The sequence below is a fragment of the Tachypleus tridentatus genome, chromosome 6 (assembly GCF_004210375.1).
Source record: "Tachypleus tridentatus isolate NWPU-2018 chromosome 6, ASM421037v1, whole genome shotgun sequence".
Taxonomy (NCBI): domain Eukaryota; kingdom Metazoa; phylum Arthropoda; class Merostomata; order Xiphosura; family Limulidae; genus Tachypleus; species Tachypleus tridentatus.
In genome coordinates this window covers 154,627,153-154,642,254 of record NC_134830.1, presented here as the reverse complement: position 1 = coordinate 154,642,254, position 15,102 = coordinate 154,627,153, and the positions used below count along the sequence as shown (strand labels likewise).

The 15,102-nt window shown below is 30.2% G+C and overlaps 1 protein-coding gene and 2 long non-coding RNA genes across 7 annotated transcripts in view; 1 reads left to right on the top strand and 2 right to left on the bottom strand.

Moving 5' to 3' along the window:
* LOC143254148 (uncharacterized) overlaps nt 1-15,102 on the bottom strand; it is a 420,077-nt gene that overhangs the window by 10,766 nt on the left and 394,209 nt on the right. The window lies entirely within an intron of this gene.
* LOC143254170 (uncharacterized) overlaps nt 1-15,102 on the top strand; it is a 101,562-nt gene that overhangs the window by 41,346 nt on the left and 45,114 nt on the right. The gene's annotated exons all lie outside the window — the stretch shown is intronic.
* On the bottom strand, nt 5,285-10,189 carry LOC143254163 (uncharacterized). 4 transcript variants are annotated; one of them, XR_013030046.1, is made up of 3 exons: nt 9,246-9,825; nt 8,285-8,692; nt 5,285-6,063 (listed from the first exon to the last, which is right to left on the bottom strand). It is a non-coding gene; the product is annotated as an uncharacterized LOC143254163 (long non-coding RNA). The 4 variants fall into 4 exon arrangements; XR_013030047.1 differs by lacking the exon at nt 5,285-6,063 and adding an exon at nt 6,893-7,035 and having other exon boundaries at nt 7,599-8,692; nt 9,246-9,905; XR_013030048.1 differs by lacking the exon at nt 5,285-6,063 and adding an exon at nt 6,893-7,035.

Here is a 15,102-nt window from a genome sequence, read left to right as displayed (position 1 = left end):
AATGTTTCATTTAACATATGATTATAATGAATTAATTAAACCAGCCACTTGAATTACATGAGAAGGAAATTAAAAATGTATAATTAAGCCCTAGTAAACTTTACTACCACTTTAATACATACCAAAATAGAACTATCTGAGCGTCAAAATGCAAAAAGTAAAATGTTAGTTTTCAATTCTAGAATTCAGAATTTATTTATTATTATTATGCCTCTAGATTCCATAAAGGAACATAGGGCCGCAATCACTTGCGGATTCATTAACAGGCTGGTTTTTTTAAGTGAGTAGATTGTTAGCCCACTGCACAACCCCCAACCAGGAGGAGAAACATTAGCCGTCCCTAATTTTGCAGTGTAAGACTAGAGAGAAAACAGCTAACACCACCCATCGCTAAATCTTGGACTACTGTTTTACCAACGCATAGTGGGATTGACCGTCACATTATAACGCCCCCACGGCTGAAAGGGCGAGCATGTTTAGCGCAACTGGGATGCGAACCCGCGACCCTCGAATTACGAGTCGCACGTCTTAACACGTTCGGCCATGCCGGGCCAGAATTCAGAATAATTATCAACAATTATCATTTAAAGTTGAAAATAGTGAGTGAGTTATCTACGTTAGTACAAGTATTGTAAATAGCTGGAGAGAGAAAGTTAAGTTCATGGTTTATTCGTACAAGTGAATTACATAAACTGTCAGATGAAATTATTGTACATCAATTGAAGTAAAGACAGCCGCAGTAAAGGATTCACAATGAGTGTTCATAAAGATACCTTTGAAAGCAACAGATAGAAAATTCAAATTATTTAGGATTTTATACTTAAACCATTCGTTAGCTCTAACTGTGGAAATGACAGAGAAAGTTATGCTGAAATATATACAAGGTTCCATAGTGTATGTGATCCTGAACTATGCAAAAATATAATAATATTATATTTGCATATTTGACACCAGGAACTTGATTATTTTATCTGTAAAAAATGAACTTATCTTTTGAATAGTATGTCCTAAATGAAATATAAATCGGTTTCGGTTATCGAACTGAAGTTATTAAATTAAAGAATAGTGGATATCTTAGATTGTCTAAAACTTGTTCTACTAAAATCCAATGAATTACTTTATTCTATAGCTTAACAAGTAAAACTAAATATACAGGAAATCTGTGAAATATAAGAATTTCCCTAGGTGCAAGAACAATTGACTATAAAAGAGTTACCGCTAATTCACAATATAAATATTGATTCACATCTTAAAGGCCTGTCAAACATATAAGATGAAATTCGAAACTTGTCCTGTTTGAGAGCTGGGTAAAGCTTCATCTAATTTCAAAAACATGTAGACCACGTGAAAGCTAAACCAATGATGATTATAGAACAACAATAATTCTATAAAACATGTTGAGAAAGTTTCCGCTGCTCGTTTAGCGTTTAGTCTGTAATTAGTTGACGTTATCGAGGTTTGTAAATGGATTGTGGAAACTATGGACACTGTATTAATGAGTGGAACTAGGAACAAGCTGTAACATCTTGACACCACTACAGTATGGAATAAATTTACGGAGGATTGATTACTGAGAAACTTAAGACAACCTCCAATAGAAACAGCTGGTTTATTGATTAAATATCAATAACAAGAATGTGAGTACAGATAGAAGGAAAACCTCAGGGTCGAATATTTGGCCATGTATTAATATTTCTTCTAGAATATTTTTTTTTTCGAATTGTTAACATTAGAAATATATTCTGTAGTAACTAACCTTAACAAGCAATTCGTTCTGTATTTAAACGGGTTCATGAAACACCAATAAAAAACAGATAGACAGATATTTACTAGTTTATTCAGTTTATTGTTCTCTATTTCTATTACCGAAAAAATTAAAATATATTTCAAAACAAAGTTTTTAATTTAACATTAAGTTTATAGTAATTTCAAGTATATATTGTTCCTTCACTAAAAAAACCAAGTTCATTCCTGACAACGAGAAACTTAATTGAAGTGAAAATGTATCTCAAGACGTTTGGTTTGTATATTCAAATTTTTATTAAGGTAAAGAAGAGAACAACGTTTACACCTTATCAGGTCATCTTCATGTTGATAAAGAGTAAGAATCTTTCTCTTTGTTAATCTGAGGACGTTTATGTTTTAAGACATCTGTTAATTATTTGATTACTGTTGTAATTGGTTTCAATATGCACTACAAATTAATCCATATGTTTAATTTGTTTATTTATATAATTCTTCATTAAATATTCATATAAACCACGTATATATATATATCACTGTAATGTAATGTAACAAATAATATATCACAAACTCTATTACACTTATGAATCTCCTCTTCTTACAGCTACTTCTAAAGTAGAAGTTAAAATGTTTTATTCTTACCCTTTAATAAAACTGAAGATTACTTGTACTGCACAAACACAGTTTTCCACTTCATTCTCCTAGCGACTTATCGATGACTTTTGTGACTTAAATCGCTATTATCAAGGGTAGGTTATTTGCAATAAATAAAATTCAGATAGCACTGTTGCTTTCCATTAAATAAACAAGGTGACCTAAGGGCCTAATGCTTCTAATTTTAATCCCAATACGTTTTTAATGGGTATAAATTATAGCTTTTAAATATTACACATTACTTAGAAAATCAATTACCATCAGAAGCAGCAAATTCTTTAAATATTCAACACTTTTAGAAAATTAAAGATAACACAGCAGCTCCTTCCAAAAAATAACAAACCAGTGACGATATGACGTGATAGTTATTAAAATACCACACTATGCATTCTTATATCATGTGAGATAATACTGGCATTGATAAAAAATACAGGAATATGTCCTTACCGTTAACCTTAAACAATTCGTTAGCTCTAACTTTGGAAATGTCAGAGGAAGATATGTTGAAATGTGTAGAATGTCCACTTAGAGCATGTGCCCACAAACCATTTAAAAATAGAATGGTTATCACTAACCCATCTTAATCTTATAAAATTAATCTTATGACATATTCCTTATATTACGGCTAACAATATGTATAAATATTATTCACTAGATATATAATCATACTCTGATCACCATTGGTTCATTAAATCAGAACTTCGTGAATACAGTAAAACCGTTTCAGTTTTAACAGTCATCATGAATCTTATCAAATTCACAATAAATTGTCACAGTATTTCCATATCACAGTAAAACTGTAACCATGCAGGAATTATGAAAGTGTTAACGTAAACTAAAGCCAATGTGCTCCTTCTTCTACTCTGTTTTTGTTAACTGTTGTAAAAGAAACGACAAAAAAAAAATTAATTTATATTGGGACTTGAATTGCAAAATATGGAGAAATCTATAAATTTAAGTTTGATTCTTTTTAATGTTGTGGAATATAGTGACATTTAAGCCTCTTTGCTGCAGCTGAACGAGTCACACACCTTAAGGCGCTTGGCCTTGGCGGGCCACGAAGTGTAGCAGAAATAAGAGAGAAAATCATAATTTCGTAGAATTTTCCAAAATCAAGGCAAGTATTTAATAACAATGACAAACATTAATTTCTTTCATCAGATATAAAAGCAAAAATGTTTATTTCAAAAGAGTTTTAGTAAATTACCATATGTTAATTGCAAATGTTATGTTACATCACAAGTGTTTTAGAAAATTATGCCACGTTTATTACAAGTACGGTTTTATGTTATAAATGTTTCAATTAGATATTGTTGCTCTTTGCTTGCCCTTCAAGAAGAGAAACTATCTTAGAATTATAGCGTTTTGTGTTACAGTTTAGAACGATAAATTAATCTTTTCGCACTAAAAAACGTTCAAAGAGACTGTATCATTAAATACAATTTCCAATACATTTTATCCCAGTATGGAAATTAAAGTCCAGTCATATTATAAGCCGTTATAGTCCGCATAGATACCGTACACCGCAGCTCAGAAACGGTTGAATTTTGCACCAGTAAAGAATATTCAGATATATTTTATCCCAGTACAGAAAGTTCAGATATATTGTACTACTTTATAAGAAACGTAAATTAAGACACACCAAGACAAACCAAGCTCTACCGTGCGTTCAATAATTATTTCTTATTTACTTAATGTTCTATGTTTCACATTAAAGACAACTTAATAGATAACTCGATGTGGCTTTGCCATCGTGAAAATTCACATACAACTGAATATAAATAAACTTACCGAACGCTATTTCCTACAGACACGTACTTGTATCGTAACAATGTTTTCTCAGTTGGCACTCCATGTATGCTTAGCAACTCATGTTCTCATTAAATAAGTTCCTTTCCCACTTTATTTTTTTCAATTAACAGCTCTTGAAGAATGTATAAATAGATCTCAAATCAATTCAAGTGTTTGATGTACTTTACTATCATGTTTCTGAGCATAGGTGAGTGCTACTAATATATGTTTTAATTTTTTTAAGGTTACTTTCAGTAACTTTATTGATTATAATGTCTGTAATATATTTAATTTATAATATGTATAATGTATGTTGTATTAAATGGCTAACTTAAATAGCATTCCGAAAACTATGTTTGACGTATATAAGACTGTCTATATAGAAACATGAATAGAGAGTGGTTATAATACTATTATGATGAACACTTTTACTTGTTCAAAATCTTTAAAGAACTATTTGGAATATGTAACCGTTTACAATGTAATAAAAATAACACTAATGTCTCATGTGAAGTGTAAATCTATGTTATTATGCTTATCAGTTTTTCGTTTTATTCACTTTTTATCATAATTATTCAACATTATTAGTTTGATATCTTGTTTAGAAACAACCTACATTTTATGGGAAATTGTCGACATTATGACTGATAATAAGTGTAAATCTTATTCTCAATCACCTATATTAATCACTCAATTAATTATCAAATTCTGATCCCCATTGGTTGATAAGATCAGAAGCTACTGAATATAACAAACTGCTTTACTTTTAACAGTTTTGATGAATCTTATTAAACTCCACAATAAATGTCATATTGTTTTAATATATCACAATAAAACTGTTGAAATGCAGAAAACCTGGAAATGTTACGTAAAGTAAAGCCAGTGAGTTCGTTCCTCCATACTGTTTCAAATAACTATTGAAATGGAAAAGACGAAAATAGATCAATAAAAGTATTTCATGTTGCAACTGGAATTAACAAAAATGGAGAAATATGTAAACTTAAGTATAGTTTTTCTTAAATGATCTGAAACCATGATTTCATTTGATAAATTCAATTTTCTAATCAAAAATTTTCTGGAATATAACGTCATCTAGTTTCACTCAAACAGTATATGCCTGTCGATTAATGAGATTTTAAATTAAAATTATGATAAAATCACATCTAATAATGGTTTCTGACTATAGATGTGGTAAAGCATCTATTGTGAACTTTATTAGAGTGACAACCGCTGCTTTTATTTGTTAAAATCAAAATAGATTGTTACATAACATAGCATCTAATAAAAAAACTGTATTATGAAAGAAAGCTTTTACTGTAGCTATTCTTACTTCATATTCCATAAAAGTACTTGGAGAATTGGTTAATTACCTATCAAAATTTATCACGTGATAGTGTGACCCAATAATATTATTGCATAAGGAGTTTCGAATTATGTTCCTTAGATCTTTTGCAATATAACCTTGACCTAATAACTTGAATTCCATACAAGGTATTTTGCTTTTATAAGTAGATTTTCCATAAGTTACGTAAACTTCGAAATTAATATTCATTTTTTTACTATCACGTAAAAATTATTTACAAATCGGTAACAAAACAAACTCCTACTTAGTTCAATTTATTATTTCCTTTATCACAATGAATATTTTATAGTATTATGTTTCTGAAGAAAAATATAAACTGATGAAAAGAGAATAACATTGATAACAAATGAATATATTTCTTTATTCATTTAGAATTTTTTTGGAAATACTCGTCTGTTATTTTCAAATCTACATGTTGCCGTCTTTCCTTTTCTAAATGTATCAGCTTGGTGTCGGTTGACTCTATGAAGCCATTGTTTCTTTATCCAGTGTTTATTACGTGCTTTGCTGGCCTGTTCAAACAAAAACATGAAACTTTGTATAATTTGATTGTCAACTCTACGAGAATTTCGAAGGTACCGAATAACCAGTTGTACCAGATACATATGTTATAATTGTGTAGAACACCTTTCATACTTCTTTTGGAACAATTAATGTATAATTGCTCTCATATCGGTCATAGACTTTGTTCCTAGCAGTGCTATTAGTTTATTTAGCAATATAATTGCAACAAACTAGTGAACGTTTAAATGAAAGAAAACGTGAAACAAAATAATACTTCCTTACAACCTAGTTGTAGACAAGGCTACTAATAGAGAAACATTAATTTTTTAAAGAAATATTTTAGAAGCCTCGTAATATTTTGCTTAATAATAAGAAATGTGATACAGGTTACAGTGAAGTATCAGTACACACGTGTATAAAACAATGATGATTATAGAATAACAATGATTCTATAAAAGATGTTGTGAAAGTTTCCGCTGCTCGTTTAGCATTCAGTTTAGTCTGTAATTAGTTGATGCTATCAGCTGGATTATAGATCAAATATCGATAACAAGAATGTCAGTGCAGATAAAGATAAATCTCAGAGTCAAACATTTCACCACGTGGTAATATTTCTTCTAGAACATTTCTTCTTCGAATTGTCAACACTCGAAATATGTTCTACATAAACTAACCTAAGCAAGCATTTCAATATGTATCGAAAAATGATCCTGGAACAGAAGAAATACACAGAGGGACACATCAACGAAAGTTTTCTTTTAAATATAAATTACACTTTATTTCTTATTTGATTCAGTTTATTCTTTTGTGTTTTCTATAACCACAAAATAATCAAACTAAATTTCAATGCAATTTTTATATCAATATTCAGTTTACAATAAGTTCAAGAATATATTTTTCTTGCACTATATAACCTTCTGGTGTTATTTGAATAAAGGTAAGATTTCAGAATATCATTTCTATCAGCGATAATCCGGATCCTAAAAAGCAGTGAAAAAAGAAAACGTATATGAACTTTCATATCAATTGAATTAAAACCACAGAACTGTCGATGTTGTCATAAGTTATTTTAATAACTTTAATGATTTTTAAAAGATAAGGGAAGTTTATTCGTATTCACGAGAAACTTTATTGAAGTAAAAATTAATCTCAAGACGTTTGGTATGGGTATTAAAACTTTTATTCAGATAGAGTTGGGAACAATGTTTCCACCTTCTTAGTTTAACTCCAGGTTAAAAAATAGCTGCAAACTTTCCCTTTGTTAATCTCAGGATGTTTGTGTTTTAAAAATACTACTAATTATTTTGTTACAGTTGTATTTGGTTTCATATGAACTATACAAATATATTTCTTTATATATATACGTAATTTTTCAATTTATGAATGTTTAATTTACATAAAATGTTTATATAACAGACTTATATATAAATATCTGGGATCTTGTGTGAGATATAACGTATCACACAGGTTATTCAACTTATGAATCTTCAACTCTTTCTTCTCAGTTACATGTAAAGTAGAAGTTAAAATGTTCCAATCTTACCCTTTAATAAAACTGAAAATTTCTATTCTGTACAAATACGACAGTCCTCTCTCATTTCCCAATGAGTTAGCAATGACTTGAATGAATTTAATCACTAATCTCTGGAGTCGGTTCTGTGTGATTACAAATTTCTCATAGCCCAGTGTGTAGCTATACTTTAAGAATACAACTTGACGTGAGACACTTATGTTTCTCATTTCAGAACTAATAATTTTTTTAATGTGTAGAAATTTTAAGCTATTAGACATTAACATTACTTAGAAAACGAATTACTTTTCTTAACCTTCAGAGAGCAGCATTTTTATTAAATATTCAGAACTTTTAAAAACAATAAAGTTAACAAAGCAGGTTCTTCCAAAAATTAACAAACCACTGACGATATTGTATGACAGTTATTAAAAGAGCAGACTATGCATTCTTATATCATGTGAGAAAATATTCACATTAATAAAAGAAATATTACATATGTCAAGAATTTTGATAATTTTGGGCTGCACTCTTTCCAATGAAAGTGCAAGCACGGTTGATACGATATGAATTTGAACAGGCGATCTACAGACTCACAAGTCGAGTTTAATGTAAAGTGGTTAAATTCATTAAATTTATCCGAAACGCTTTCGTATTTAAATTTTGATATATTCACTTATTTATATTAACTTCAACATCGAAATTAATTGAGCTCTTACCAATTATCATCCAGCAGTGTGATTCTCAGCATCCAAATAGAAACTTTCATTTCTTGTTAGTTCACTATCCAATAATCTTTCTCTTCGATCAGTTCCGAAATCGATTTCTCATTGTCTTGCTGTTCGTGTTTCTCTTCCCAACCCATCTCTTTAGTTAAGGCCACTCACAAAACCCAAGCCAAAGTTTGGGTCTTTTTCAAACATATTCTTGTATTTTCCATTTCAACTATTAATTACGAATCCTGGTTTACCGGTAAAACCACTTTTATTCCTATCTCTGTCAACAGCGCTTCTATTTCCCCTTTAATCTTTATGACCATCATAACCATTGTAAATGTTTTCGGTTATTTCGTTTCTGACGTCACTTCTGACAGTGTGAACGATAATAATCAAAAGTAGAAAGAAAACCTGAAAAAATAAACAGTAAAAATCATTTCCCTTATGAAACTATGACCAATAAAAAACAAACAAGCTACTCGCTTGGTCTGTGAGGAAGTTGTGTAGATCCATAGTTATTTTACAGACACAAACAGATACACAAACACAAACTCGTACAATGTAACTTAGCCTATCGTATAACAATGTTTACAATTTAGTAAACATGTAATTATTAAAATTTTGATGTGAGTGCTCCATATAACATAATAGTAAGAGGCACTGAAACTGAAGAGAATAATCTATTAACAAAATAAGAGAAAGTAAAACTGAAAATGAGGATGAATTAGAAGTAATTTTGGATTAAAGTCATGTGATTATTAAACAAAATAAAAATGAGCTAATAAATAACTTGTGTTCCTGATAAAAAGTGAAAACGATTGATAAAACATATGTAAAGAACATTGTAGTAACGTTGTACTACAGAATGTACTGTTAGATATAGAAAGATAATAAAATAAATTTCACAGTTGTTATATACCAAAAAAAAACAAACTGAAAAAACTGCTTTTCGTTCATCTCCTACCGTATTAGTAGAAATATTCAAAAGGAATTTGTTGGATACGATGTTTCAATGCTGTGAGAAAGATCAGAAAACTTGGGAAGAGCTGGTTCATTTATTACAAAGTGCTCAAAATGAGTCTACTTTGGAAAGTCCGTTTTTTCAACTACATGGTAGAGATGTAATGCTGCCTATGGAAAAGGTCATGACCTCTAAAGTATTTAATCATGCAGTGGATTATGATTACAAGACTGAGAATGCAGTTGACTTTTGAGTTAACTGTTACACATTTAACAACAGCTGCTGAACATTGAGAAAAACGAGGAAATATGTTTGTTTGTTTTAAATTTTGCGGAAACAACTCGAGGGCTATCTGCGCTATCCGTCCCTAATATCGCAATATAAGAATAGTGGAAGGCAACTAGTTATCACCAACTACTGCCAACTCTTCGGTTACTCTTTATGACGCCCTCACGGCTGTAAAGGCGAGCATGTTTTAGTGTGACAGGGATTCTTACCCGCGACCCTCGGATTACGAGTCGAAAGCCTTAACCCACCTGGTTATGTCGGTCCTGTGCACAATGTAAAATGAAAGGTTCTCGGGTACATTATATACACGTGCGTGTGTGATTGGGTGTCGAGTTACTTAACTAACTGGCCATGCCGGGCCCAATTAAATATAAGGATAAAAATTAATGATATAAAATTAACAGTTAAACTATTTTTTATATTTTTAAAATAGGAAATAGAAAGAAACTAGTAAAACTATGAAAAGGCCTTCTCAGAGTCCTAAAAAAACAAGTCGAATATATTTTGAAATTCAAGACATCCATCGAAAACGAAAACAGCTGGCATGTGTTAAAAAAACTGAAGGGAAAAAAAACATATCAGTACGTATATATGACTGAGAAAAACCAGCTGACTGATAAAAAGAAAATATTGAGGTCGAATCTAATTACTCGAATAAACTAGATTTATCTTTTGATGATGAAGAGATAAGTGAAGCCAAGATATATTAAAAGTTAGATGACATTAATACCATATTAGGTGGTGGAAATGTTGAAACAGAGGGTCAAGTGACGTGAACATCACTGTGCCAATGGACAGTTTGTCAATAACGCCTACAACGACGTAAGCTTATACTGTTAAAGATGAATATAGCGTTAGATTAAGTGGTTCTGTGCCAACTCAACCTGAAGTAATGCTTACCACTACAAAGTGACGAGTGAAATTAAATCGACAAGTAGCTGTATTTAGAATAAAAAATGACATTAATAGAGTTAATGCTTGCTCTAATGACGAAACTGGTTGTGTGCAACAAGCTTATATCAACATGTTAAGAGAAATGCATAACTGTAATTAGAATTACGTGGACAACATAGGATATGTATGAACATTGCTGTGTAGTTATATAGATATGTGTGTGTGGTTATAAGGCTCTTGTCTTTATATGTTTTGATAGTTCATACATCTGTAGATTTACTACGATAATTATTCTATGGATGAGTGTAAACATGGCGGCAGCAAGTGAGTATTGTACCACTAAAAATAAGACGGGCATGATTCTTATTGAAGAAAGAAATTTTATGTTGTCAGAAGATAGGTGGATAATTCTTGAAAATAAACCATTTCCACAGTACGTTTGCTTAATAGTTTGAATACGAGAAGAACTAATATCGTACAAGAAATCTTTTTACGTAAGTCGTCGCGTTAGTTTCGAATGACAATGGTTTGGGAAACATGACGTAATTTCAAGTGATAAATCAGGGAACAGCAATCTTATGTTTAGTAACGATCTTACAGGAAATATTAATTAAGAACTATAATACCTAAGATAAACGATATCTTCTTAAGATAGAAGATTTGTTATTAGATTTAAAGGATAATAAAGATATTTTTCTATTTCCGATCGGACTCCACAAAAAACGTGGTTTTATAGACGTTGGTGGAAATGTTTTGAAATTATTGTTCAGAAAAGCAACGACAGACGATTTATGTGAATTAAACCAGAAAATAGAACATCAAAGACAAGTATATATAGAAATGGTTATTTTACATCGACTAGGGGAGCGGGTAGGATAAATAAACTTTAATGAACGATTGTATCGATGTGTGAAATGATAGCTTTTTCTTTCTTGTTTTTTTTACCAATTGTGGGTAGTGAGAAAATAATTTCATATTGCCATATTTTTCAGCATTTAACGTTTGAAGAATATATTTTACGCTGTTTTAATTTATAAAAAGATACAAACTGAATCCTGGATTATTTTACCAGGTCTAATACGTTAAACTCTTTATTCAGCTTTAACGTTCTTCAACGACTGAATTAAATTTCGTTCTGATGGTACTTCTAGGCCTAAAATCTTATGGTGATGTTACATATTTATTTTCTCTTAAGTATAAGGAAAATTAAATATTTAATATGTGACGTTGAGGTCTGACATACTTTCTGATAAGCTTATATGGGAAAAATATCAGTTTGCAACGCCTACACCTCAAGAGGGATTTTTTCATATTTCTAAACGATGGCAACGTTTCACACAAATTTACACACACATACGATTAGAATATTACAAGTCTCAATGTGTTTACTTTCCATTCTACCTATTTTGCTATATTTTAGAGTGGTCTTCCCTTTTACATTTATGTTTTTCTAAATTAATGTCAATGTCAAATTAAAATAATGCATAATGAGCCAGCACAAGAAAACCCAAGAGATTATAAAATGTACATTAAATGGTTGTTATTTGTCATATATTTTGAAACTAATAAAATACTTTCTGTATTGTTCTGTTGTGATAATGAAATTCACTTTCACACGACATGTGGATGGGATAATTATTTGGAATAAACTTTCTGAAACAAAATGCATAAGTTTCTATTGCCAGTTAAAGTTATACAGTAATTCTGTTCGCTGAATCCAGAAATGATAACCATTTTTCTCCATCACTTCCAGATTTCTAGAAAAATGTCACATGTAATTTTACATAAGTGAATCTTTTTATTGAGATCTGGTCACATTTTGCTATGCGTAAAATGTTGACAACAACTGGCTATAGATTTTTACATCGTGATAGCTTTATTGGTTGTTATAGAACCCATGAGAAACACACCGCTTGTATATAAACGGTTACCAGGCGCTCGACATGTCATTTCTATATAGTATTTGGTTTTGCGTCCACTTTAAAACTTTTTTTTTCTATTCAGTATTATTTGATATTCTTTATGGCAGCAACAGGTCGTGTAAATAACCCAAATATATTCTATTATATTTATAGTAAATTTCTGAGTGTCAACAGAAATGATAATAGGGAGTGGCTTCAACATAAAACATCTGGGAAACAACAGCTTTTCATAATATGAACTTATTGATTTGATGATAGATTAGAGCCAATTAAAAGATTATCCAGGTATTATGGGTTATAGGTTTCAGACTAAGAGGTTACTTTCTCTTGAGACGTCACATTACTGGTACAGAAATAATGAGAAACAGTTTATACTTTCTTTGCATGAAGGTTCACTGGTTTATTGTATTAATATTGCACAATTAATACCATCACTAGAAGCTGCAGTATGTGAGCAGAGTGAGTGGTGATTGTTCATTGATTCCTCCAAAACAAGTTTGAAAGGTATTCTACACAATAGTAACATCTTCCTATTGCTCAGTTGGTTCGGACGAAAATCTTGAACTTCTTAATAAGGTCAACTACAAACAGCATCATTAGCTATATTGTAAAATCCTAAAAGTTTTTGTATGTTGTGAGGTTGACAATCAAGTTATACGGAGTTTCTAATTTTTTAAAGAATCAAACAACAAAGCATTAAAGTTGCAACTAACATAACGTAGCACAATTTAACCTGAACTGAAATTTTTTGTGAGAATGGGACACGAACGTACGTATCCAACATTGGAAAAAAAAAATAATGGTCACACAATGCCAGCTTGACAACAGGTGGATAAATAAAAATTGAACACAACACACAGTTTTAAGAATAAAAGACGAGTATTTCACATAAACATATGAAGATGAATAAGGATTTATATTCGTTTCTCATCAATGTTCTTCTCTTTCCTTTAGTTTATTTACATTTATCTTGAAAAACATAATAATAAAAGTGTTCATCGTGATAAACAAAATAATAATTTGATCTAAAGAATTGATTTTCTTCCTGTTTTTTAAACAATTTCTACGTTATAGAAAAAAAATAAATATTTATTTTGAAGTCTGCCTGTATGAATCATAGAAAATTTGATTTTAAAACCAAAATAACTTGTATCTCATTTAAATTATTAGGCCCATGTAATATTGCAAAAACACTTTCGAACAGTATTCAAAACTACATATACAATGACATTATTGGGCCACACACTCACGTGACATCAATTTTTATAAGTAATTACAAAATCCTCAGTGTAAATATCTGGATTACGAAGTAGGGTTGGCTATCGTTGAAGCTTTATTTCATAACACAATTTATAATTAGATACTGTGACATCTACCAACCTATTTTCATTTTAACAAATCAAATCAGTGGCTGCAAGATGAATTAAAATTCACTACTAGTACTTTACTGCTATTCACAGTCAGAAACCATTAATAGATGTGATTTTATCATGATCTTAAAATACAGTCTTATTTGTGGACAGACACGTAGCAAACAACAGTGTCAAAGAATGATCATTTTGGATTTACTTTACCTTAGCAATTCGAGACATCCTGCGTAGCTACGGTACTACTTCAATACAAGAAAACAGTATGACATTTTATTGTCTGGTTTAATAAGATTCTTTGAAACTGTTGAAAGTCAAACAATTTTATTCTTAATTTTGATCTTATCATTTAATGTGAATCAGAATTTGATAATTAATCTAGCGATTAATGGAGCTAATTAAAAATAAGATTATCACTTATTATCAACCGTAATATTGAAAATATCACATAAGATCTTTGTAATTTTCAAACAAAGATTTCAAGCTAATAATTCTTATACAAAGTGAAAAAAATGAAAAATTGATAAACATTATAACACACATTCATTAATTACATGAGACATTAGTGTTAAACTCGTTACTTTGTTAACCTTTATATTTTTCATATAGTTTTTTCGATATTTTCAATAGGTAGAAGAGTTTATAATAATAGCATTTACACCACACTGTAAACATGAAATATCAATTGTTGACAACGGTTTCTTTTCAGACCGGTTCATATACAATAAACATAGATTGCGGAATATTCTTATCGTAAACCATTTGATACAACATAGAGTATAGATATTATAAATTACATATATTACAGACATTATAATCAATAAGTTAGTGAAACAAACTTTTAAAGAACAACAGAACAAACTTTATGAAACAGGTATGAATGACTTGGAAACAAGATTGTAAGGTGTATTAAACATTTGCAATGATCCCAGGTATGTTTATATAACCTTAAACAGCTGTTAATTGAAACTATAATATAAATTTTTATAAACTACAACCATTAGAGATTGTAGCTATGAATATTTTAGGTCCATTATCTGCTTCCTACTCAGTCAATAAATATTTTATTATTAGATATCCAGATAAAATGCCTCATCAAAAACCGGAAACGATGTCTGAGGCATTTGTAAATAAATAATTGGCCAGACAGGGTGTACTTCAGTACGTACTGACAGACAGAATAAATGACTTCTTTTACAAGTTAAAAAATTACATTTTTTCAGTTCTTTGGTGATTAGAAAAGAGAAACAACTGCTTTTCATCCAACTGTTACTCTGTTAGCAGAAATATTCAACAGTAATTTGCTGGATATGATCTCTGAAACATGTGATGAAGTTCAGAAAACTTGGCAGTAACTGATTCATTTATTAGGAAAATGATGATAATGTG